The 24,802-nt window shown below is 44.6% G+C and overlaps 1 long non-coding RNA gene across 1 annotated transcript in view; it reads left to right on the top strand.

Annotated features, from left to right (window-relative positions):
- Window positions 1-17,095: 17,095 nt before the first annotated feature.
- LOC141265375 (uncharacterized) overlaps window positions 17,096-24,802 on the top strand; it is a 129,352-nt gene continuing 121,645 nt past the window's right edge. The window contains exon 1 of the long non-coding RNA XR_012320082.1: window positions 17,096-17,154. This is a non-coding gene — a long non-coding RNA (uncharacterized lncRNA). The remainder of the gene's footprint in view (window positions 17,155-24,802) is intronic.

Raw genomic sequence — 24,802 nt, 5'->3', positions numbered from 1 at the left:
TTGTGTGTATAGTGTTTCCAGTGCTAGGCGGGGGAGGGGCACATATTCCATATTGTGTGTATAGTGTTTCCGGTGCTAGGCAGGGGAGGGGCACATATTCCATATTGTGTGTATAGTGTTTCCGGTGCTAGGCGGGGGAGGGGCACATATTCCATATTGTGTGTATATAGCGTTTCCGGTGCTAGGCGGGGGGGGGGGCACATATTCCATATTGTGTGTGTATAGTGTTTCCGGTGCTAGGCAGGGGGGCACATATTCCATATTGTGTGTGTATAGTGTTTCCGGTGCTAGGCGGGGGGGCACATATTCCATATTGTGTGTATAGTATTTCCGGTGGACATATTCCATGTTGTGTGTGTGTATAGTGTTTCTGGTGCTAGGCGGGGGAGGGGCACTTCCATATTGTGTGTATAGTGTTCCCAGGGCTAGGTGTAAATGGATTAGAGAACTGACATACATCCGCAGACCATTAGGAAAAAAATATGTATTAAAAGTAGCAAAATCCAAACATGTGGTCATTAAAGAGGTCAGAATATAAGTGTAAAAATTAAAAAACAATATTGACAAACAATTGTTAGCTGGTGGCACTATAGAATACAGGTGCAAGCACAGTTGTAAACACAACCATGGTAAAAAAAAAAGTATGAATATATATACACACAGGAGTGCAGGATGGGATGTGACACCAAACTCACAAGGACTAAAGAATATGCCACAGAAACTAGAAAATAAACATTGACTCAGCAGATGGTACTAGGTGGATATCAATCAAATTTATGTTTCCATATACAGGATGGTACTAGCAGAGTCCACACAGTGGAGATATTGGTTGAGGGATGAGCAACTTGAAGCCATAAGATGAACCCACAAAAGATGAGACCTTGTGGTTAAAAGGGACATTGCTTAGTAATAGATAGTAAAATAGGAAATCAGTGTCTACAAAAGAAAATGCTAAATTATATCATATACATATAAAGTGAAAATATTAGGCAAAAGGCTGTTATTTATAATCTTGGTCAGATCATAAACAAGAGCAAAAGACCAAGTTTCTGCTAATGTAGATAAATAAAAAAAAATGGGACAGCCCCACAAGAAAAGGTGGAATAAACTGAGCCATGTGAGTATGGATTACATCTGTAGTGGCACAAAAGAACAACCTATATATAGGGGGCATACAAGATAGCCCGCATGTTGAAAGGCAATAGGGAAGCATAATACCTGGTGGTCCAGAGGACTGTGATGCCAACCCCGACGCACGTTTTAGTGAAGACCTTCGTCAGGGGTCTGGAATCCAGAGGATAAATACACATCCTTCTCATTAATTGTTAGGTGTGTTTGAAGCTCCAGACCTGTGTTTGAGGATAAGGAAAGTTGAACTTTTTTTTTAATTTTTTTTTTATGGTTGTTCACTGAGCTGGTGGATCTCCTCAGTAACAGGGACTGTGTCATTTGTTTTGTTTTCCCATTAGGCCAGCAAGGACATGTTCATGTTGCCAACCCTGCCCTGGTTTATGCTGTATCTCAATAAATTTATTTAACTAGCATGATAAGAGAATTTAAAATATAACTTTTAATAATAAACAGTAAAACCAACCAATACTACCAATATCCAGGTGCATCAAGTACCATGGACAAAAACAGTTTACTTTAAAAACGAAACGACCATTGGGTCGAGATACATATGACACCTATAGATTGGGATACTAGTCACCAGGGCTGTGGAGTCGGTGTCCATTTTGGTGGAGTCGGTATAAAATGGACCAACTGCTAAAATCTAATATATAAAGCTGAATGTGTGTGTATGTATGCCCGGGATTGGCATCTGCACTGTCGCAGCTACAGCCACAAAATTTTGCACAGTCACACATCTGGACCCCTAGAGCCTCATAGGCTATGTTGTGAGGTGAAATTTTAACCCCGCGCGTTCCAATTCAAACAATTTTGCCCCTATCTACATAATGGGGAAAAAGTGAAAGGAAAAGTGTTGGAAGCAAATTGACTGCTGCCACATGTGAACAAGGGAGAATTAAAGAATGAGAGTTATGGCGCCAAAGAGTATATACCGTACAGTTGCTAAGGTGGGGCCCAGACATGGGATACTCATACTCCCCACATACGGGGATATGAACACACTCACAAAATGCGCCACACACTACCACGTGCTTGAACACATATACCACCCTCAGCACACACAAAACTCATCTCACAAAGATTTCTCAGGCTGCCAATAGCAACCAATCACAGCTGAGCTTCTATTTTGCTACAGTTAATTAATCTGAGCTGTGATTGGTTAATATAGGCAACAAAGGACATTCTCAGTATAACAAAGCTTTTGTAAGGTAATAAGATGTCAGTTAGGGTGTGTTGGTGGAAAGGCTGATGTCAGTCACATTACTTCTATGTGAGAGGATATAGAAACTGCCAGTTACAGGCTATTTTTACCACAATAATGCCTCATAAGAAACGGAATTTCATGGCACAAGGGCCAATGAACTTTCTGAGGAGAGGGAAGCGAGGCTTGCAGCCATGAAATCAAGAGCTGCTTCCTCAAGAGCCAATGAACATTCTGAGGACAGGGAAGCAAGGCTTGCAGACATGAAAACAAGAGCTGCTTCCTCAAGAGCCAATGAACTTTCTGAGGAGAGGGAAGCGAGGCTTGCAGACATGAAATCAAGAGCTGCTTCCTCAAGAGCCAATGAACATTCTGAGGAGAGGGAAGCGAGGCTTGCAGACAAGAAAACAAGAGCTGCTTCCTCAAGGGCCAATGAACTTTTTGAGGAGAGGGGAGTGAGGCTTGCAGACAAGAAAACAAGAGCTGCTTCCTCAAGGGCCAATGAACTTTTTGAGGAGAGGGGAGTGAGGCTTGCAGACAAGAAAGCAAGAACTGCTTTCTCAAGAGCCAATGAACTTTATATCTATTTGTTTTATGTTTTTTGTGTTGAGAATAAGTTTTCGTTAATACATTATATTTTGCTAACAGCAGTTATTAACCCGGGCGAAGCCGGGTAGTACAGATAGTATATAATAAATTGGGTACAGTAGTTCAATGCAGTTTGTGGGGAATATTTTTTCATAAAATCCAGCGTAGCTGTGCGTTCCTACCACATGCTCTCACTCAGGTGGAACGCCCACAAATCACATGCTGTGTATATGTGAAACGTATGTGACCACTTCCGGTCCAGAAAGGAAGACCTACCTCCATACTGCATCATGTAATATGCGCTACCTCCTGTGGAGCGCATTTAAATTGCATGCAATATGCATGTGGAATACCCGTGAACACTTCCATTTTGGAAGGGAAAGTCCCACCTCCAAATCGCATCATGTGGTCCACGCTCCTTCCTGTCCCTGGACCGCAGGACAGGTCGGTACACACGCATAGCTTCCTGTGTGTCGTCATACTCAGAGGGGGGGCTAAACAGTGTGACGTCCGGATGTCACGCCCATCAGACAGCTGCACTTATGTTTATATCCACATAGAGGCTTAACCTTTCGCAATCTATACCACGGCTAAATAACAGCCAAAGTACTATAAATTGGAAGTTAGCAGCTAGTTCTTGGGTGGAAGGAAAGAAAAATTTACAATAAAGAAATGTTATCATTAGACCCCTTTAAGAAATTATGCAAATGTACAGTCACTTGGAAATAGATATGTAGTAAATTAGTGCCTCCCAATTTAATTTGGCTATGTGATTTACCATGCAAATAGACAGATTGTCTGAAACTTTTAACAAGTCAGGATGACAATCGGAATGTCAGATATTAAAAATAAAACACCCCTGTAGTTTTTGTGCTAACTAAGCAAAATTAAAAAAAAAAAAATCTTTTTCTATTGGAATTTGAACCTAGACACTGTAGCTTCGGGGGCTGATGCCTTACTATTAAGCCATCAGGTCAAGTGGAAAGTGACTGGTAGCATTTCTTGTTTTATGAGATCAACCATGAAAATTCTCAGGGTGACAAAGTCATTGTGATTCTTATGTTTAAAGACAGTCACACATCATTTGAAACTGGCTTTGAGGAGGTATTTGTTAAAATCCCAATGAGTTTCAGACAGGTTTGCACTGAAAATCTCATAACCAAATGTCCCTGATGGTGGGATTAGACTTGGCTCCAGATGGACATAAGGTGCTACACCAGGAAGGACCTTGGACGCACGGCAGCTGACCCCCCAAGGGGCAGGGAGCGACAACAGCCTAGAAGGGAAAGCTCAGCTGGTACAGGCAAGAACACAGGAGAGGCAGGTGCTGGTGGGGATGGCTGTTATAAGATAGGTGTCATATCAAAGTAAGATGTCAGTCAGATGTTAGACAGGGTATTTAGCCTCAAACTGACATTATGATGTTAGACTTTGATATCTGATCGTGTCTTAAAAGGACACTGTATACATGCTCTCAGGTGATTAGAGCTTTTCAGAATGTGGAAGTCTTCCAGTTCCTGCCTCTGTGATCTGCTGCTGGCTTCTCACTCCTATTATCACTGTCCTGTGTTTAGAGATATTATCTGCACAAGACAATGTGACCCTTTTGTTTCCTCCCTTCAGCTGACTTAAGGCCCCGTCACACTTAGCGACGCTGCAACGATCCCGACAACGATGCGACCTGTCAGGGATCGTTGCTGCGTCGCTATGTGGTCGCTGGTGAGCTGTCAAACAGGCAGGCTCACCAACGATCAGGGGAGCAGTGACATCGTGGAAAGAATCTTTCCACGATGTCCTGCTCCTGTTACCAGCCTGCTGAAGCAGGAGCAGGCTCGTAACCATGATAAACATCGGATTACTAGGGGCACACGCGCACCTAGTAACCCGTTGTTTATCATGGTTACCACTCTGCTACGGTGAGCGGGAGGTTGCCGCTCACTTTAGCAGGCTCGTAACCATGATAAACAACGGGTTACTAGGTGCGCGTGTGCCCCTAGTAACCCGATGTTTATCATGGTTACCAGCCTGATCGCTGCTCCCGCTGGTCACACACAGCGATGTGTGCTGACCAGCGGGAGGGCAACAACCAAAAAATGGTCCAGGACACTTTGCAGCGATCAGCGACCTCACAGCAGGGGCCTGATCGCTGCAAAGTGTCACACATAGCGACATCGCTGGTGAGGTCGCTGTTGCGTCACCAAAACTGTGACACAGCAGCGATCTCGCTAGCGATCTCGCTATGTGAGACGGGGGCTTTAGAGAACTGTGTTTTAGCTAGGGAGTTGTAAATACTTTTATGCCCAAAAATGACAAAAGTATTCTCGGAGTGATACCTTTATTGGCTAACCAGAAAAAAAAATACATATAACTCTGGTAAAAATTAACAGACCACTGCAAAATTTTCATTTTCTCTGATTTTTCTCTTTATAGGTATATTTTTGAGTAAAATGTACATTGTTGTTTTATTCTATAAACTACTGACAACATGTCTCCGAAATTCAAAGCTATAAATGTTGTATTTATTTGCCGCAAATGAGAAATCGTCAAAATAATAAAAAAGAAACAGTCCTTTCAGACCTCAAATAATGCAAAGAAAACAAGTTCTTATTCATTTAGAAACAATAATACTCATGTTTTAACTCAGAAAGAGTTCAGAAATCAATATTTGGTGGAATAACCATGATTTTTAATCACAGCTTTCATGCGTCTTGGCATGCTTTCCACCAGTCTTTCACACTGCTTTTGGGAGACCTTATAACACTCCTGGCACAAAAATGTAAGCAGTTCTTCTTTGTTTGATGGCTTGTGACTATCCATCTTTCTCTTGATTACATTCCAGAGGTTTTCAATGGGGTTTAGGTCTGGAGATTGGGCTGGCCATTACAGTGTCTTGATGTGGTGCTCCTTCATCCACACATTGATTGACCTAGCTGTGTGGCATGGGGCATTGTCCTGCAGGAAAAAACAGTCCACAGAGTTGCAGAACATTGCCTGAGCAGAAGGAAGCAAGTGTTTTTCAAGGATAACCTTGTATGCGGCTTGATTAATACGTCCTTCGCAAAGATTAACCTGCCCAATTCCAGCCTTGCTGAAGCATCCCCAGATCATCACCGATCCTCCACCAAATTTCACAGTGGGTGCAAAACACCGTGGCTTATATGCCTCTCCAGGTCTCCATCTAACCATTAGATGACCAGGTGTTGAGCAAATCTGAAAATTAGACTCATCAGAGAAGATTACCTTTCTCCAGTCCTCTATGGTCCAATCCTTATTGTCTTTGGCAAACTTCAGCCTGGTCCTCCTTTGCTTCTCATTGATAAAAGGCTTTTTTCTAGCTTTACATGACTCGAGGCCTGCCTCTAGGAGCCTGTTACGAACTGTTCTTGCCGTGCACTTCACCCCAACTGCCATTTGCCATTCCTTTTGTAGGTCACTTGATGTCATCCTGCGGTTGCTGAGTGACATTCGAATACGATGACGGTCATCCCGGTCAGTGGAGAGTCGATTTTGCCCTCTGCCGGTCTGTAGTTTTGTTGTCCCCAATGTCTGCTGCTTGACCTTGGTGTAATGGACTGCCGTCTTCGAAATTTTAAGGATGGAGGCAACATGACGCTCACTGTATCCCTCTGCTAGTAAAGCCAGAATTGAGCCCTTCTTTTCCTCACTCAAGACTTTTCTTTTGAACTCCTTTGGCATGGTTAAAAGTTATTTTTTCATTCAAATTACATTTGGGCTATTCCTAGCACTTGTTTGACCATCCAGCTAGTCCTATTGCAAGAGGATTGTGAAGACCACAGCAGTGTTTTTTATACTTTCCCTCGTTACATAAGATTTGGTTCAGGTGATCACCTAATCAGAAGCACATTAAGTAGAATGAGGTGTACTTTGGTTGGAATTCAACTGACACTGGAATGGAATGGCTGTCAGACATGTAGAGATGGGGATTTTTAGAAAACTGTGCAGTGGTCTCTTAATTTTTGCCAGAGCTGTATATGCAAGCTTTCAGAGCACAGAGGCTCCTTCTTCAGGCAGGATTCTAAATGAATTAATAAGACCTAGTCTAGATAGTGAAATGATTAAATCTTTTACCTTGTATAAATGGCTTTTACAGACCCAAGATAGAGATAAGATGTGGAGACCTCAGTGCTGTTCCTTCGCTCACAAAAGCCCCCAATACACATTAAAGGGTACCTGACTGTTACCCTAGTATTATGCGCTAACACAGAGATACCGAGCAAGACTGGCACCAAAACAGCAAAGTTGCAGCCACAGAAGCACTTGGCACAAGTTGCCCCAGCTAGGCAAGACTTAAAGGGCCGGATACTCTTCACCCAGATCCCAGTAAATGGGAGGGGGACTTTTGACAGCCCTTCCCAGGCCCGCTGTCGCAGAGCAGCTGGCGTCTAGTGACATGGCCGGTGCCTAGTCAAGAACTAGGTAGGTACCCCTGCGAGAAACCCTGGGAGTGTAGCACGAAGAGACCACGAAAATCACCCTAAGATAAACCCTGAAAAGAGAGCAACCAGTACTTCTAGCACCACTCATTACCACAGCACATAGGAACTGCAAAGACCTGAGCTGGAAACGGTTAAATTGCTCGCCTGATGCTGAAGTAAATGATCAGGTGCTGAATACCTCCCTATTATCCTCAGACAACCACTCCCTGATAACTTGCAGAGCAGAATGGACAAAATCCCACCACTTCCTAGTACCAGACATAGCAGTGTCCTGTATTGGCTGGTAACCGGGGAACACAACTTCAAATTTATGGGTCTGCGCAAATGTCAGTGTGTTTCCACGGACCATGTGTCCGTGTGCTCCACACGCTGATACGTCCGTTTTTGGATGACAGCACTAATCACATGGACCCATTCAAGTCAGTGGGTCCGTGTAAACACGTGCCGCACACAGATGCTATCTGCTTGACACGTACCAGCGCTTGGGAATCAGCGGTACAGTTAGCGCTGTTTCCAAGTGCCGGGATAAAAAATCCTTATACTCACCTGTCCTAAGTGTTCCCTGCTGTAATCCATGCGACCGATCAGCAGAGGAGCCATGGAAAATGAGCCGCTCCAGAGAGCGGACCCCGGAGCTGCGCTGAGCTCAGAAGCGGTGTCCTGTCACTCACAATACTTTCTATCTCAGATTCTTCGGTGTTATTTACCAGAATAGGAAGAGTAGGATCCTGGGTCACAAGCGGAGTAATTACCTTCTTTAATAAAGTCTTGTGAAAAACATTGGGAACCCATATAGAAGAAGGCAGACCTACCCGAAAAGCCACCTTATTGGCAATCTCAATAATTGGGAATGGTCCTATCTAAGATGTTTTTGCTCCCATACTCCACATGATTGGGGGACATCCTTAGCCTTGGCAGAGTTCGCTCTAAACAAAGGACACCACAAGGGCTTGGGAATATCTCCCTTCTTCTGTAAGAATGTGTGGGGATGCTCGACACCATATCTCCCACAGATTTCACTGGGGAAAATGGGACTCTGTTGTTCTCCTATTGCCAGGCAACGCAGGACGCTGCAGTGTCTAGTACTAGGCAGTGTTGGGATTCTGTCCATTCTGCTGTGCATGTTAGCAGGGAATGGTTGTCTGGGAGTGATTGGGAGGTATTCAACAACTGATCATTTCCTTCAGCATCAGGCAGATTTTTTAACCCTGTTCCCAGCTAAGGTCTTTGCTGTTTATTGCAGTTCCTATATGCTGTGGTTGTGAGTGGTGCTAGCAGTATTGGTTGCTCTCTTTTCAGTGTTTATCTTAGGTGGTGGTGGCAGTGAGTAGTTCTTGGGTTATTGTGGAGTTAGTAGTGGCTGTATCAGGGTATATGTGTGTGTGGGCGCCTGCGCAGAAGATGCAGGCGCAGGACACGGTGACGTGTCGGGGAGGTGGGTGCTATTATAATGAAGAGAGGAGGCGGGGATTTCTTCTGGGCCTTGAAGACATCATTAGCATAAAGATAAGATTTCACAACAACAAGACCATTAATATGAGGCATACATGCAGAAATATTAATCTAGTCCAGGTTATATATGTCCCAAGGGGTGACAGATTCCCTTTAAAGGAGTTGTCCACTACTCAGACAACCCCTTCTCCATTCCAGTAGCACTTGGTAACCGTACTTAGATACTGGCTGGTGACCGGATCATGCTGCTAACCCCTATTTATTATAATGATGGCTGGACAGTACATGAGTGGAACTTTATTTTTACCTATTGTGTCCCCCCCCTATTGCCTTATAGATTGTAAGCTTGTGAGCAGGGTCCTCGCTCCTCCTGTAACTCTCAAACTTTGTGTTACTTTGTATGGTCTTTATTATTTGTACATGTCCCTGCTTAATTGTAAAGTGGTGTTCATGCTATATAAATGAAATTATAATTTAGTGATGGGCGGACTTGTGGATGTTTGGCCGAACATCTATTAAAAGTTTGGTTCGGGTACCAGAAAAGTACTCAAACCCAGACCTCATGCATATGAATGGGGAGCCCAAGCATCCATGGTTTCCCATGCTGTCATCTGCGTGACAGCACAAGAAACAGGGGCTCTGGCAGTAACATAGAGTAGTGATCAGTCGGCACCTGTGCTCAAAGTAAAGAAAAAAAAAAGTTCAAATTAATAAATATTGAAATAAAAATAAACACGGTTATACTCACCTAATCTCTGAAGCCCTTATCCCCTGTAATAAAATATAAAAGCAAAAAACATAACTCACCTTAACGCCTAATCCCCGAAGCCCATGTCACTTGTAAAAGAGAAAAAAATAACAAACCACCAGACAGAAGCACGCATGGAGCTGTTACAGGTAAGAGGAGTGTTTATGGCACCGGAGATCACGGTATGCGTAGACATTGAACGCATACCGCAATCTCCGGCGCCATACTTACCTGACCGAGAGGAGCTTTGCCGAGCGCCTCTCTTTGCTGGAGACACATTTGCAGTGTGTCTTCAGCAAAATGGTGCTGGACAGCGTGGTATGGGCACGCGCGTACTCCGGCGCTGCACTCCTCCCCTGGCCTGTGACAGAACAGGACACCGCAGCTCTGGAGCACAGGGAAGAAAGGTGAGTATAAGTGTTTATATATTTTTTTGCATGTGTGCAGCGTGAAAGGGATGAGGGGTGCCACACATACCAGGATTGGGGAGTGAAGGGGTGCCACACATAGCAGGAGAAGGAATGGGGTGCCATGCATACCAGGATGAGGGGTACCACACATACCAGGATTGTGGGGGTGAGGGGACCATGCATACCAGGATTGGGGAGTGAGGGGACCATGCATATCAAGATTGGGGGGTGAGGGATATCATGCTTACCAGGATAGGAATGCGGGGTACCATGCATACCAGGATAGGGATGGGGTACCATACATACCAGGATAGGAATGAGGAGTACCATACATACCAGGATAGGAATGAGGAGTACCATACATACCAGGATAGGAATGCGGGGTACCATATATACCAGGATAGGAATGCGGGGTACCATAAATACCAGGATGAGGGATGGGGTGCTATGCATACCAGAATAGGAATGAGGGGTACCATGCATACCAGAATAGTGATGAGGGAGCCATACATACCAAGATTGCGTGCCATTCATACCAGGTTTCTGGGATGAGGAGGTCATACATACCAGAATTGGGATGAGAGGTACCATGCATACCAGGATGAGGGGTACCATACATACCAGAATAGGGATGAGGGGTACCATGCGTACCAGGATAGGAATGTGGGGTACCATGCATACCAGGATAGGAATGTGGGGTACCATGCATACCAGGATAGGGATGGGGTACCATGCATACCAGGATAGGGATGAGGGGTACCATACATACCAGGATGAGGAATGGGGTGCCATGCATGCCAGGATAGGAATGTGGGGGGTGTCATGCATACCAGGATGAGGGATGGGGTGTCATGCATACCAGGATGAGGGATACCATGCATACCAGGATAGGAATGCGGGGTACCATGCATACCAGGATAGGGATGGCGTACCATGCATACTAGGATAGGGATGGGGTACCATGCATGCCAGGATAGGGATGAGGGGTACCATGCATACCAGGGTGAGGGATGGGGTGCCATGCATACCAGGATGAGGGGTACCAAGCATACCAGGATTGGGGGATGAGGGGGTACCACACATACCAGGATAGGGATGATGGGTGCCATACATACCTTAATGAGGGGTACCATACATACCAGAATAGGGATGAGGGGTACCATACATACCAGGATGAGGGATGGGGTGCCATGCATACTACAATGAGGGGTACCATACATACCAGGATGAGGGGCACCATGCATACCAGGATTGGGCATGAGGGGCGCCATGCATACCAGGATTGGGGATGATGGGCGCCATGCATACCAGGATGAGGGGTGCCATGCATACCAGGATTGGGGGTGAAGGGTGCCATGCATACCAGGATTGGGGATAAGGGGTGCCATACATAGCAGGATAGGATGGTGGGGGAAGCACAAATACCAGGATGGGGGCAGCAGAAATACCAGGATGGGGGCAGCACATACCAGCATGGGTGTAATAATTATAATGGATACCCCAGGAGTCTCTTAGCGTAGAACAAAGATACTACAGAACACAGTTTATAGGTGTCAAAGTCTATATTATAAACAGTGTTTCAAACAAGAGCTGTCAGCGGGGCAAATCTTTATTAAGTCCATACACGAATATATATATATATATATATATATATATATATACACACTGCTCAAAAAAATAAAGGGAACACTTAAACAGAATATAACTCCAAGTAAATCAAACTTCTGTGAAATCAAACTGTCCACTTAGGAAGCAACACTGATTGACAATCAATTTCACATGCTGTTGTGCAAATGGAATAGACAATAGATGGAAATTATTGGCAATTATCAAGACACCCTCAATAAAGGAGTGGTTCTGCAGGTGGGGACCACAGACCACATCTCAGTACCAATGCTTTCTGGCTTATGTTTTGGTCAGTTTTGAATGTTGGTTGTGCTTTCACACTTGTGGTAGCATGAGACGGACTCTACAACCCACATAAGTTGCTCAGGTAGTGCAGCTCATCCAGGATGGCACATCAATGCAAGCTGTGGCAAGAAGGTTTGCTGTGTCCGTCAGCATAGTGTCCAGAGGCTGGAGGCGCTACCAGGAGACAGGCCAGTACACCAGGAGACGTGGAGGGGGCCGTAGGAGGGCAACAGGACCTCTACCTCTGCCTTTGTGCAAGGAGGAACAGGAGGAGCACTGCCAGAGCCCTGCAAAATGACCTCCAGCAGGCCACAAATGTGCATGTGTCTGCACAAACAGAAACCGACTCCATGAGGGTGGTATGAGGGCCCGACCTCCACAGATGGGGGTTGTGCTCACAGCCCAACACCGTGCAGGACGCTTGGCATTTGCCACAGAACACCAGGATTGGCAAAGTCGCCACTGGAGCCCTGTGCTCTTCACAGATGAAAGCAGGTTCACACTGAGCACATGTGACAGAGTCTGCAGACGCCGTGGAGAGCAATCTGCTGCCTGCAGCATCCTTCAGCATGACCGGTCAGTAATGGTGTAGGGTGGCATTTGTTTGTAGGGCTGCACAGCCCTCCATGTGCTCGCCAGAGGTAGCCTGACTGCCATTAGGTACCGAGATGAGATCCTCAGACCCCTTATGAGACCATATGCTGGTGCGGTTGGCCCTGGGTTCCTCCTAATGCAGGACAATGCCAGACCTCATGTGGCTGGAGTGTGTCAGCAGTTCCTGCAAGATGAAGGCATTGAAGCTATGGACTGGCCCGCCCGTTCCCCAGACCTGAATCCGATTGAGCACATCTGGGATGTCATGTCTCGCTCCATCCACCAACGTCACGTTGCACCACAGACTGTCCAGGAGTTGGCGGATGCTTTAGTCCAGGTCTGGGAGGAGATCCCACGGGAGACCATCTGCAACCTCATCAGGAGCATGCCCAGGCGTTGTAGGGAGGTCATACAGGCACGTGGGGCCACACACAATACTGAGCCTCATTTTGACTTGTGTTAAGGACATTACATCAAAGTTGGATCAGCCTGTAGTGTGTTTTTCCACTTTAATTTTGGGGGTGACTCCAAATCTCAGCCTCCATTGGTTAATAAATTTGATTTCCATTGATGATTTTTGCGTGATTTTGTTGTCAGCACATTCAACTTTGTGCAAAACAAAGTATTCAATGAGAATATTTCATTCATTCAGATCTAGGATGTGTTATTTGAGTGTTCCCTTTATTTTTTTGAGCAGTGTATATACAGTGCTGGCCAAAAGTATTGGCACCCCTGCAATTCTGTCAGATAATACTCAGTTTCTTCCTGAAAATGATTGCAATCACAAATTCTTTGGTATTATTCTCTTCATTTAATTTGTCTTCAATGAAAAAAACACAAAAAGAATTGTCCTAAAGCCAAATTGGATATAATTCCACACCAAACCTAAAAAAGGGGGTGGACTAAAGTATTGGCACCGTTTGAAAAATCATGTGATGCTTCTCTAATTCGTGTAATTAACAGCACCTGTAACTTACCTGTGGCACCTAACAGGTGTTGGCAATAACTAAATCACACTTGCAGCCAGTTAACATGGATTAAAGTTGACTCAACGTCTGTCCTGTGTCCTTGTGTGTACCACATTGAGCATGGAGAAAAGAAAGAAGACCAAAGAACTGTCTGAGGACTTGAGAAACCAAATTGTGAGGAAGCATGAGCAATCTCAAGGCTACAAGTCCATCTCCAAAGACCTGAATGTTACTGTTTCTTCCGTGCGCAGTGTCATCAAGAAGTTTAAAGCCCATGGCACTGTGGCTAACCTCCCTAGATGTGGACGGAAAAGAAAAATTGACGAGAGATTTCAATGCAAGATTGTGCGGATGGTGGATAAAGAACCTTGACTAACATCCAAACAAGTTCAAGCTGCCCTGCAGTCCGAGGGTATAACAGTGTCAACCCGTACTATCCATCGGCGTCTGAATGAAAAGGGACTATATGGTAGGATACCCAGGAAGACCCCACTTCTTACCCCGAGACATAAAAAAGCCAGGCTGGAGTTTGCCAAAACTTACCTGAGAGAGCCTAAAACGTGACCAGAGAACATTCTTCCAAAACATGAGACAAAAGTACAGCTTTTTGGGGAAAAAGCATCAACATAGAGTGTACAGGAAAAAAAAAAGAGGCATTCAAAGAAAAGAACACGGTCCCTACAGTCAAACATGGTGGAGGTTCCCTGATGTTTTGGGGTTGCTTTGCTGCCTCTGGCACTGGACTGCTTGACCGTGTTCATGGCATTATGAAGTCTGAAGACTACAAACAAATGTTGCAGCATAATGTAGGGCCCAGTGTGAGAAAGCTGGGTCTCCCTCAGAGGTCATGGGTCTTCCAGCAGGACAATGACCCAAAACACACTTCCAAAAGCACTATAAAATGGTTTTAGAGAAAACACTGGAGACTTGTAAGGTGGCCAGCAATGAGTCCAGACCTGAATCCCATAGAACACCTGTGGAGAGATCTCAAAATGGCAGTTTGGAGAAGGCACCCTTCAAATATCAGGGACCTGGAGCAGTTTGCCAAAGAAGAATGGTCTACAATTCCAGCAGAGCATTGTAAGAAACTCATTGATGGTTACCGGAAGCGGTTGTTCGCAGTTATTTGGCTAAAGGTTGTGCAACCAAGTATTAGGCTGAGGGTGCCAATACTTTTGTCTGGCCCTTTTTTGGAGTTTTGTGTGAAATGATCAATGATTTGATTTTTGCTTCATTCTCTTTTGTGTTTTTTCCTTGCAAGCAAATTAAATGAGAATAATACTAAAGAATTTGTGATTGCAATCATTTTCAGGAAGAAACTGAGTATTATCTGACAGAATTGCAGGGGTGCCAATACTTTTGGCCAGCACTGTGTGTGTGTGTGTGTGTGTGTGTGTGTGTGTGTGTGTGTGTGTGTGTGTATGTGTATATATATATATATATATATAGTACAGACCAAAAGTTTGGACACACCTCATTTAAAGATTTTTCTGTATTTTCCTGACTATGAAAATTGTACATTCACACTGAAGGCATCAAAGCTATGAATTAACACATGTGGAATTATATACTTAACAAAAAAGTGTGAAACAACTGAAAATATGTCTTATATTCTAGGTTCTTCAAAGTAGCCACCTTTTGCTTTGATGACTGCTTTGCACACTCTTGGCATTCTCTTGATGAGCTTCAAGAGGTAAACACCAGAAATGGTTTTCACTTCACAGGTGTGCCCTGTCAGGTTTAATAAGTGGGATTTCTTGCCTTATAAATGGGGTTGGGACCATCAGTTGTGTTGCGCAGAAGTCAGGTGGATACACAGCTGATAGTCCTACTGAATAGACTGTTAGAATTTGTATTATGGCAAGAAAAAAGCAGATAAGTAAAGAAAAACAAGTGACCATCATTACTTTAAGAAATGAAGGTCAATCAGTCTGAAAAATTGGGAAAACTTTGAAAGTGTCCCCAAGTGCAATTGCAAAAACCAGCAAGCGCTACAAAGAAACTGGCTCACATGAGGACCGCCCCAGGAAAGGAAGACCAAGAGTCACCTCTGCTTCTGAGGATAACTTTATCCAAGTCACCAGCCTCAGAAATCGCAGGTTAACAGCAGCTCAGATTAGAGACCAGGTCAATGCCATACAGAGTTCTAGCTGCAGACACATCTCTTCAACAACTGTTAAGAGGAGACTTTGTGCAGCAGGCCTTCATGGTAAAATAGCTGCTAGGAAACCACTGCTAAGGACAGGCAACAAGCAGAAGAGACTTGTTTGGGCTAAAGAACACAAGGAATGGACATTAGACCAGTGTAAATCTGTGCTTTGGTCTGATGAGTCCAAATTTGAGATCTTTGGTTCCAACCACCGTGTCTTTGTGCGACGCAGAAAAGGTGAACGGATGGACTCTACATGCCTGGTTCCCACCATGAAGCATGGAGGAGGAGGTATGATGGTGTGGGGGTGCTTTGCTGGTGACACTGTTGGGGATTTATTCAAAATTGAAGGCATACTGAACCGGCATGGCTACCACAGTATCTAGCAGCGGCATGCTATTCCATCCGGTTTGCGTTTAGTTGGACCATCATTTATTTTTCAACAGGACAATGACCCCAAACACACCTCCAGGCTGTGTAAGGGCTATTTGACCAAGAAGGAGAGTGATGGGGTGCTACGCTAGATGACCTGGCCTCCACAGTCACCAGACCTGAACCCAATCGAGATGGTTTGGGGTGAGCTGGACCGCAGAGTGAAGGCAAAAGGGCCAACAAGTGCTAAGCATCTCTGGGAACTCCTTGAAGATTGTTGGAAGACTATTTCTGGTGACTACCTCTTGAAGCTCATCAAGAGAATGCCAAGAGTGTGCAAAGCAGTCATCAAAGCAAAAGGTGGCTACTTTGAAGAACCTAGAATATAAGACATATTTTCAGTTGTTTCACACTTTTTTGTTAAGTATATAATTCCACATGTGTTAATTCATAGTTTTGATGCCTTCAGTGTGAATGTACAATTTTCATAGCCATGAAAATTCAGAAAAATCTTTAAATGAGAAGGTGTGTCCAAACTTTTGGTCTGTACTGTGTATATATATATGCAAATAAGTCCATGCGATATATTCGGTAATCCAGGGAGGCCTGGGTAGGAAGTCCCTGATAGTGCAGCACAGTCCCGTGCTCTGCAACTATCTAACGAAGGTGAGTCAGAGCAGAAACCAGCTTACGTGTTAGCAAAATGCAGGTGAGGACTGAGTCTCTGAGGAAGAAGCACCAGTAGCCAGGAGAAGGAGTAATGCTGGTAACAAGTGTATGCAGCAGAGTCTCAGAGAGCAGGTAACAGGAGATCCACACAGGTCTGCAGGGGAAAGCAGGAAACCAGGAAGCCACTAGTGATGTGTCCTTCATGAACGATCCGAGACATTGATGTGAATGACGGGAGCCGGCTCACCACTGGGAGCTGAGCCACAGAGCCAGATTTTTTTTCCCTGCTTAATTGGTTTTCAGCTTAGCTTCTTCCAGCCTGACTGTGGACTGGGAGGAGTCGAGGAGGAGACTCAGAGCCGTGTTTACAAGCACATAATGCTTTGTGACTTGGCTCCTCCCACATGAGCACAATTGAACACATCCATTTATTGTGATTGGCTGCTTAGTGCAGTGACTGCACACATGATCGCAGATCCTAATGGCTTGGCTATAAACAGGAGGGTGAGTCCCTGAGCTGTTAATTCACTTCACAGTTTATTTCAGCATTCAGGAGATTAGATAGTGGCGGGTGACGGTGTCGGCAGCTGCAGTATATGAGGCAGAGTCACTACAGTGAGGTGAGGCAGATCTTGGGTAAATAAAAGGAGGAGGATTTCTACCTGTCATTGTTTTCTGTAGTTACTGTTGCTCTACAGTGGGAATGTAATAGTAGAAATCTGAGGCCAGATACAGGTATATGTAAAATAACCATATAATAAGTCAGCAGCACTGAGTGAAACACAATGGCCTCTACCTGCCATGGCCAACCTTTTAACCCCTTCAGTATGCAATCATGGAATGCTATTTTTTTGTTATCTCTGCTCTTTCATTTTTCCCTCCCCTTCTTCAAAGCTGTAACTTTGGCCTTGCCAACGGGAAAATAAAAAATGTGTGGGCTTGTGGGTTTTTTTATTTTTATTGGGGTGAAAAAATTGAGTTGCAATTTTCCAAAACATCTGGCACTGGTTATATATATATATATCTTTATCTTTATTTATATTTTGATGCTTTGATTGCTTCTTAGTGCATTTCTTTTGTGGAATTGTGACCACAATGACACAATTCTGAAATTCAGTAATTTTTTTTTTAAATAGTTTTTACAGATCGTGTTAATTTTAGAATAAAATGGATCGTATTTTTGTGGACACGATGGTAATTAAGAAAAAAATCACAGTTCTCTATAAAGGCTCTTTAACACGTTGAGTGTCCAGTACAAGTGGTGACAGTTTCAACACGTACCGGAGACCAGACACTGACACACATTCAGAAGAATGGGTCTGCGTACATGTCAGCATGTTTCCACAGATCGTGTGTCCATGTGCTCCACACACTGACATGTCCATTTTCGGCCAGCAGCAAGGATCACACAGACCCATTCAAGTCAATGGGTCTGTGTAAACACATGTCGCACACAGATGCCATCCATGTGACACGTGCCAGCGCCTGGGAACCAGTGGACAGTTAGCACTATTCCTAAGCGCCGGGTGCTGAACGCTGCCCTCATCATGGTTCCCTGCCGGCACTGCGATCAGCACCAACAGGGGATAATGATGAGAGTAGTATTCTGCTCCCACTGTATACACCTGTAAAAATAAGAAAATCCTTATACTCAGCTGTCCTAAATGTCGCCCGCTGTAATCATCCTGACCGCTCATGCAGCGAAGTCGGGGAAAATCACTCTCGCAGCAAGTGGGCCCGCTGCACTCAGCGAATGGTGTCCTGTCACTCACTGAGATCCAGGACCCACTCGCTGCAGGAGTCATTCTACCCGACTTCACTGCATGAGCGGTCAGGAGGATTACAGTGGTGGGACATTTAGGACAGGTGAGTATATTAATTTTTCTATTTTTACAGTTGGACACTGCGGGAACAGACTACTACTCTCATCATGGTCCCCTGCTGGTGCTGATCACAGCAACCCCCAACCTCCGTGGCAAGGTAGAGATACTACTAGGCTAAAAAATTACTGAGTCAACTCCACATCATTTGCTGGCCTTATATGGTTGTCAAAGACTTTTAACATTGGTCTAACCTTGGAATAGGTCATCAGTGGCTGGGATTCTGACACACGATACCTGTACTGAACAGCTGTTCTGTCTCTGCAGCAGCCAGAACTGTTGGGTTATGGAGCTGCTCCATATACTGTATTTGAATAGGGAACGAATGTGCAGTACGCTGCTACTATACAGTAGACTGAACATCTTAGTAACCTTAGTGGGAATTTTCAGCCAACACAGATCAGCTGTTCGGTCTGGTGTCACACTCACAGCAATCAGAAATTAATGACCTATCATAAGAATAGCCCATCAGTGTTAGGGTACCGTCACACATAGCGACGCCACAGCGATCCTGACAACAATACTGCCTGTCAGGGATCGTTGCTGCGTCGCTATGTGGTCGCTGGTGAGATGTTAAACAGTCACATCTCACCAACGACTCAGCAGCGATGCGGCGACCCATAGCGACCTGCATAGTGATCAGGCGGGGAGCGCAGCACCAGTGAGCGGGGAAGCCGGCGGTGAAGTATTTTCACTGCTGGCTTTCCCGCTGGTTATTTCAAATGAACAGCTGAGCTATCAGCTGACACGACCACCGATCTCACAGCAGGGGCATGGTCGCTGATACGTGTCATATGTAGTGAGATCGCTGCTGACGTTGCTGTTGCGTCACAAAACTTGTGACTCAGCAGCGATCTCGCTTGTGATCTCGCTTAGTGTGACGGGGGCTTTAAAGCCGTGGGCAACCTCTTTAGATCACAAATAAATAAAATGCTGTGTTATAACTAGGGAATTCTTATTCTTGCAGTAGAATACACAAAAGGCTGCTGGAATAGACTGAGAGAAGAGAAAATTAGCCTACGAATACGATAAAGAAATGTCAGAGAGTCGAAAAAGAAGCAGTATTTGGATTCATTTCCATCAAATCAGCAACATAAAAGCTCAATGTAATATTTGTAAAAATAAACTGTCATACCGAGCAGGGTCTACCACCAACCTTCACAGGCATATGAAAACTGTGCATCCAACAGTTAAGCTAGATGAAAAAAAGCAAGCTAGTGGTCATATTACTGTGCCAGCTGCCAAACCTGAAGTCTGTGCCTCTACCTCAGGAACAGTATCAGCGGCTTCAGCATCAGGGGCTTCAGCATCAGCCACTCTTCATGTGTTACCTAATCCCCAACCTGTAGCAACAACACAAAGCTCTATTACTCAGTTTATGGTACATAAATCCATGACGCCTTTAAAGCAAGCTATAATTGATGAAGAATTGGTTGCAATGATTGCCAAAGATTTCCAACCATTTTCAATTGTGGAGGACAAGGGATTTAGAAGATACACTTTTTCTCTGAATCCCATGTATAATATTCCAAGCAGGAAAACAATCTCCCAAACTATCCTTCCAAGAATATATGACAGAGAGCGCGCCAAACTGCAAGAGAGGGTTAGAAGAGCTACAGCAGTTTGCCTGACAACCGACTGCTGGACATCCAGGACCACCTCCGCATTCATTTCTCTTACATGCCATTTCATAGAAAACAACAAAATGGTGTCCTGTCTTCTGGACTGTTTTGAGCTTAGTGAACGACACACTGCAGAGAACTTTGCAGGAGAACTACTAAGAGTTGCAAAAGAATGGGAAATAGAAGGAAAAGTTATTTCCTGTGTTAGCAACAATGCAGCTAATATAAAGAAAGCTATTAAACTTCTAAATTGGGCCCACCACCCATGTCTTGCACATACAATCAACCTGATAGTGAGAGATGCCCTGACTGTTATGAAGCCGACTCTGGACAAAATAAAGTCCATAGTGGAATTCTTCCATAAAATTACAACAGCCACGGAAAAACTGAAATCTACGCAACGACAGATGGGTATGGCTGAGTTGAGGCTGAAACAAGATTGTGTGACGCGATGGAATTCAACTTACTACATGCTTAAACGAATCCTGGAGTCAAAAGATGCAGTAATTTCAACCCTGGCCATTATCTGTGCACCTATTGACACGCTAAATCAAGATGAATGGGAAGTAGTGAGGGAGACATGCACTGTGTTGGAGCCATTTGAACAGGTCACTGTGGAGATCAGTGCAGAAAGGTACAATAGACAGTTAATTATTTATTCATTGCAAATTAGAGGTTAAAGGGGTTGTCCAGGCTTGGGGATTATGTCTGCTGTCATTGTGAGATTGAATAATTAAAGATAGAACACGCAGCACAACTGGACCAGGGTGCTCGAGAGGAATCCAAGACCATGAAGTTAGTAGTAAAATCTCGGCACACCAATAGCTGATTATTAGTTAATTTTTATTATAGAAGTCAACATCAAACGTTTCGGTCCTTTTACAGACCTTCGTCAGTGTACTGCAGGTAAAGAGAAAAGTATAACATAGATTCATTAATATGCATGGGTCAAAATTGGAAATAAAATGCGAAGTATCACATTGGATCAACAGAGTGCCTATGCATGTATGTACATTTAACATGGACAAAGGTTCACGGTATCACAAAGCATATCAGACATGGTATGTAAGCAGTCATGGTATATAGACATAACAAAGGAGGTAGTAACGTACCCTGATGCTATTGAGATTGGGAGAGGAAGGAGGAATGAGGAACGCAGTGTCCTTGGAGGGATGTCCTGTGGATATGATGTACAAGGTGAGTAAGAATAGGGTATTCTAAGGGGTGTGGAAGTTACCTGGTTAATCCTGCATACCTGGTGCACTGTGCAGATGCCTCTCCAGACAGACAAATGAGATATCCACCGCTTGTAAAAGGTCTGCTGGTGAGGAGAGTGGCGTGCAGGAAGATTTAGAAGGGGGGCGGGCTTAAGGACAGGGGAATGACCAATGCCTGATCGCCCGAGTGCTCGGCAGCGCCCGTCTTCCGGTGACGTCACAGGAAGTGACGTAGCGAACTTCAGGAAGCGAACGTGATTGGCCGGAGCGCGCGCATGCTCAGAACCTTGCGTGTCACAGAGTGTGACGATGCGTTCCACCAGGTGGTTTGAACAGTCATTCTTTGCTGACAGAGTCCCTTTAAAGAGGTTGTCCACAAATTTAACATTGATAGCCTAGCCTTAGGATAGGTGATCAATGTATGATCATTGTTGGTGCAACAATCAGCATATTCACTAATCAGCTGTTCTGTGTTGACGGTCACTGCAACTGTTGAGTTACTCGGCTGCTAAGTCTATTGTATAGTGGCCATGGCCAGGTATTGCATATTGGCCTCTTATTGATTTGAATAGCAGGCAGATGTGTTATACCTGACCACAGCCACTATACAGTAGACAGCAGCTCTGTAACTGGTCAGTTTTGGCCATCGCCAACACAGAACAGCTGATCGGCAAGGGTGCCAGGTTTCGCGTCACCACAGAACAGACATTGATCCTAAGGCTATCAATGTTAAAGTCGTGGACACCTCTATAAACCAGTTCTACATGCAATACTACCTCAATGATTATTACTGTAACTAAAGTTAGTATGTAACCAGTGTTGTAGCTATATTCTGTTTGACTTGCTGGGAATTGTAGTGCTGTGCACAACCAGCAGGAAAAGTTTGTAGCATGTAGACATTTTTGTTTCACGTTGAAATAAACTAATTTTACTATTTAATAAGCTTTTCTTACATACTAATCTGTATGTGTGCGGTGCAGATATCATAGTTACTCTGTAAGAGCCTGTAACAGGTCTCCAAGTATTTACTTTTAAGAATTCAAATCTTCTCCAACACTGGCAGATGTCACGGCACTGACTAATGTAGAAATGAAATGTACAAATATCAGATATTAGAAAATAACATAAGTCAGCAATACCGACTAGGGGTGAGTTCCTGTTCACAGAAGCTTACAATCTGAGAAAATGGCAATACTAAAAAGCAGTCTTTAATGCTTCACTAGACATCGGTACAGGAGTATAATGGGGCACAGGCTTTAAAGTGAAATGACTGGAGTGATAACCATGGGAAAAGCAACATTATTTGCAAGAAGAGCCGTTTAGTGAGCCAAAAAGAGCCGGCTCTTTTTGGTGAGCGGAGCCGGATCACCAAAAAGAGCCGGACTACCCATCATTAGTAGTGATGTGTCGTTCGCGAACGATCCGAGACAAAGAGCCGGCTCATTGATGTGAATGACGGGAGCCGAATGAGCCGGATCACCAAAAAGCCGGACTGCCCATCACTAGTAGTGATGTGTCGTTCGTGAACGATCCCAGACAAAGAGCCGGCTCTTTTATGTGAATGACGGGAGTCGGCTCACCACTGGGAGCTGAGCCACAGAGCCAGATTTTTTTTCCCTGCTTTAATTGCTTTTCAGCTTAGCTTCTTCCAGCCTGACTGTGGGCTGGGAGGAGTCGAGGAGGAGACTCAGAGCCGTGTTTTAGTGATGTGTCCTTCATGAACGATCCGAGACGTAGAACTGGCTCTTTGATGTGAATGATGGGGGGCCAGCTCATCACTGAGAACTGAGCCAAATTTTTTTTTTCCGGCTGCTGGCTTATTCAGGCATGACTGGGGGCTAGGAGGAGACGCAGGAGAGCAGGGAGTGTGACCATGTGGGATGATTGACAATACCTGTGACTGGGCTCCTCCCTAATGAACGCTTACTCTGATTGTGATTGGCTGCTTACTGCACACATGGTCAGTGACATCATTAAGGTACTGAAGTAAGTTTGCTGACATCGCTGGCAATGCCTGGCATAATATATAAAGTACAGGAGACTGGAGTCACTGACAGCAGTGTGACACTTCTATTATTTCATCGTCAGACAGGACAGGGGGTGGATGTGCGACAGGAGAGGAGGCAGCAACTCAGGGGAATAAATGGAGGTATATATAGAAAATAGAGTATAACAAGCAGCACTGAGTGTCACACGGCCCTACCTGATATGGCCGAGCATTTAACCCCATAAGCACTGGGCTATGTTATTACAATATTAATGTTATTTTTTTTCTTTTTAATTTCTGTGCTTTCGTCTTTCCCTCCCTCCTTCCTTTTTTTTGGAACCAGTGATACTCCATTTTATACGGTTTAGTAAAAAATGTGCAATAAAAAAAAAACAAAACACACGAGCATAGAGCATGGGATGCGATCTGCTAATGACACTCGGCTCCTGCTCTGCTGCGAGTGCGATCCGAGTATCAGTGCTTTGTGCTCCGATCCTCTCACATGACAGAATTGCAACACAGCTGTGGAGGAGACGGAGAAAGTAATTTCTCCATCTCCTTCATTGCCGGTGTCCGTGGGAATTGCACTGCACACATGTGACATTTGAGTGCACTGCCCCATAGTGTTACACTGCCCCATAGTGTTACACTGCTCAAGTACAATCCTATTTTTTTATCGTATTGCACTTGTCCGATTTATTCGCTCGTGTGTCAGCGAGCCCTTGTAGTTTTTAGAGATTGTACTTTTGTGGACACTTTGATACCAAATGTGATTTTATTTTTTTGAACACTTCTTTATTGTTCACTAGGGTAAAGGTGGGAATGATTCCAATTTTTATCTGATGATCACCATTTGAGCATCCCATTAGACAATGGGATTCTCAAATGAAGCGTGATCAAAAGGAAGCAGAAAAATAAAAAAGCTGTTAGATAGTGTAGTTAAAGCTCCACTCCTGCAGTTTTTTATTTTGCTGCTTGAATGGGTCTGCGCACATGACAGTGTGTTTCCACAGACCGTGTGTCCGTGGGCAAAAGACGCTGACATGTCAGTTTTTTACACACTGCACGGGCCACAAAACATCCCGTACTGATGACACATGGTTGTGCCTGGGAATCAGTGTACAGTTAGCGCTGTTCCCTAGCGCCAGGTGCTGAACACTGCCCTCATCATTGTCCCCTGCCGGCGCTGTGATCAGCACCAGCAAGGGACAATGATGAGTAGTATTCTACTCCAGCTGTGTCCTGGTGTAAGAATAAAATAAAAAAATTATTATACTCACCTGCCCGAAGATGTCCCCCACTGTAACCCATCTGACCGTTCAAGCCGAGGAGCCGGAGAGAATGACTCACTCCAGTGAGCGAGCCCCGAACCTCCGCTGTGCTCAGTGAGTGACAGGACACCGCTCACTGAGCACAGCATCAGTGCTGCAGAAGTCATTCTCCCTG

The sequence above is a fragment of the Phyllobates terribilis genome, unplaced genomic scaffold, assembly GCF_046119375.1.
Source record: "Phyllobates terribilis strain yellow unplaced genomic scaffold, ASM4611937v1 Scaffold_4__5_contigs__length_816908805, whole genome shotgun sequence".
NCBI classification, from domain to species: domain Eukaryota; kingdom Metazoa; phylum Chordata; class Amphibia; order Anura; family Dendrobatidae; genus Phyllobates; species Phyllobates terribilis.
The sequence above is the reverse complement of the archived record's forward strand: the minus strand, read 5'-3'. Positions and strand labels throughout refer to the sequence as shown.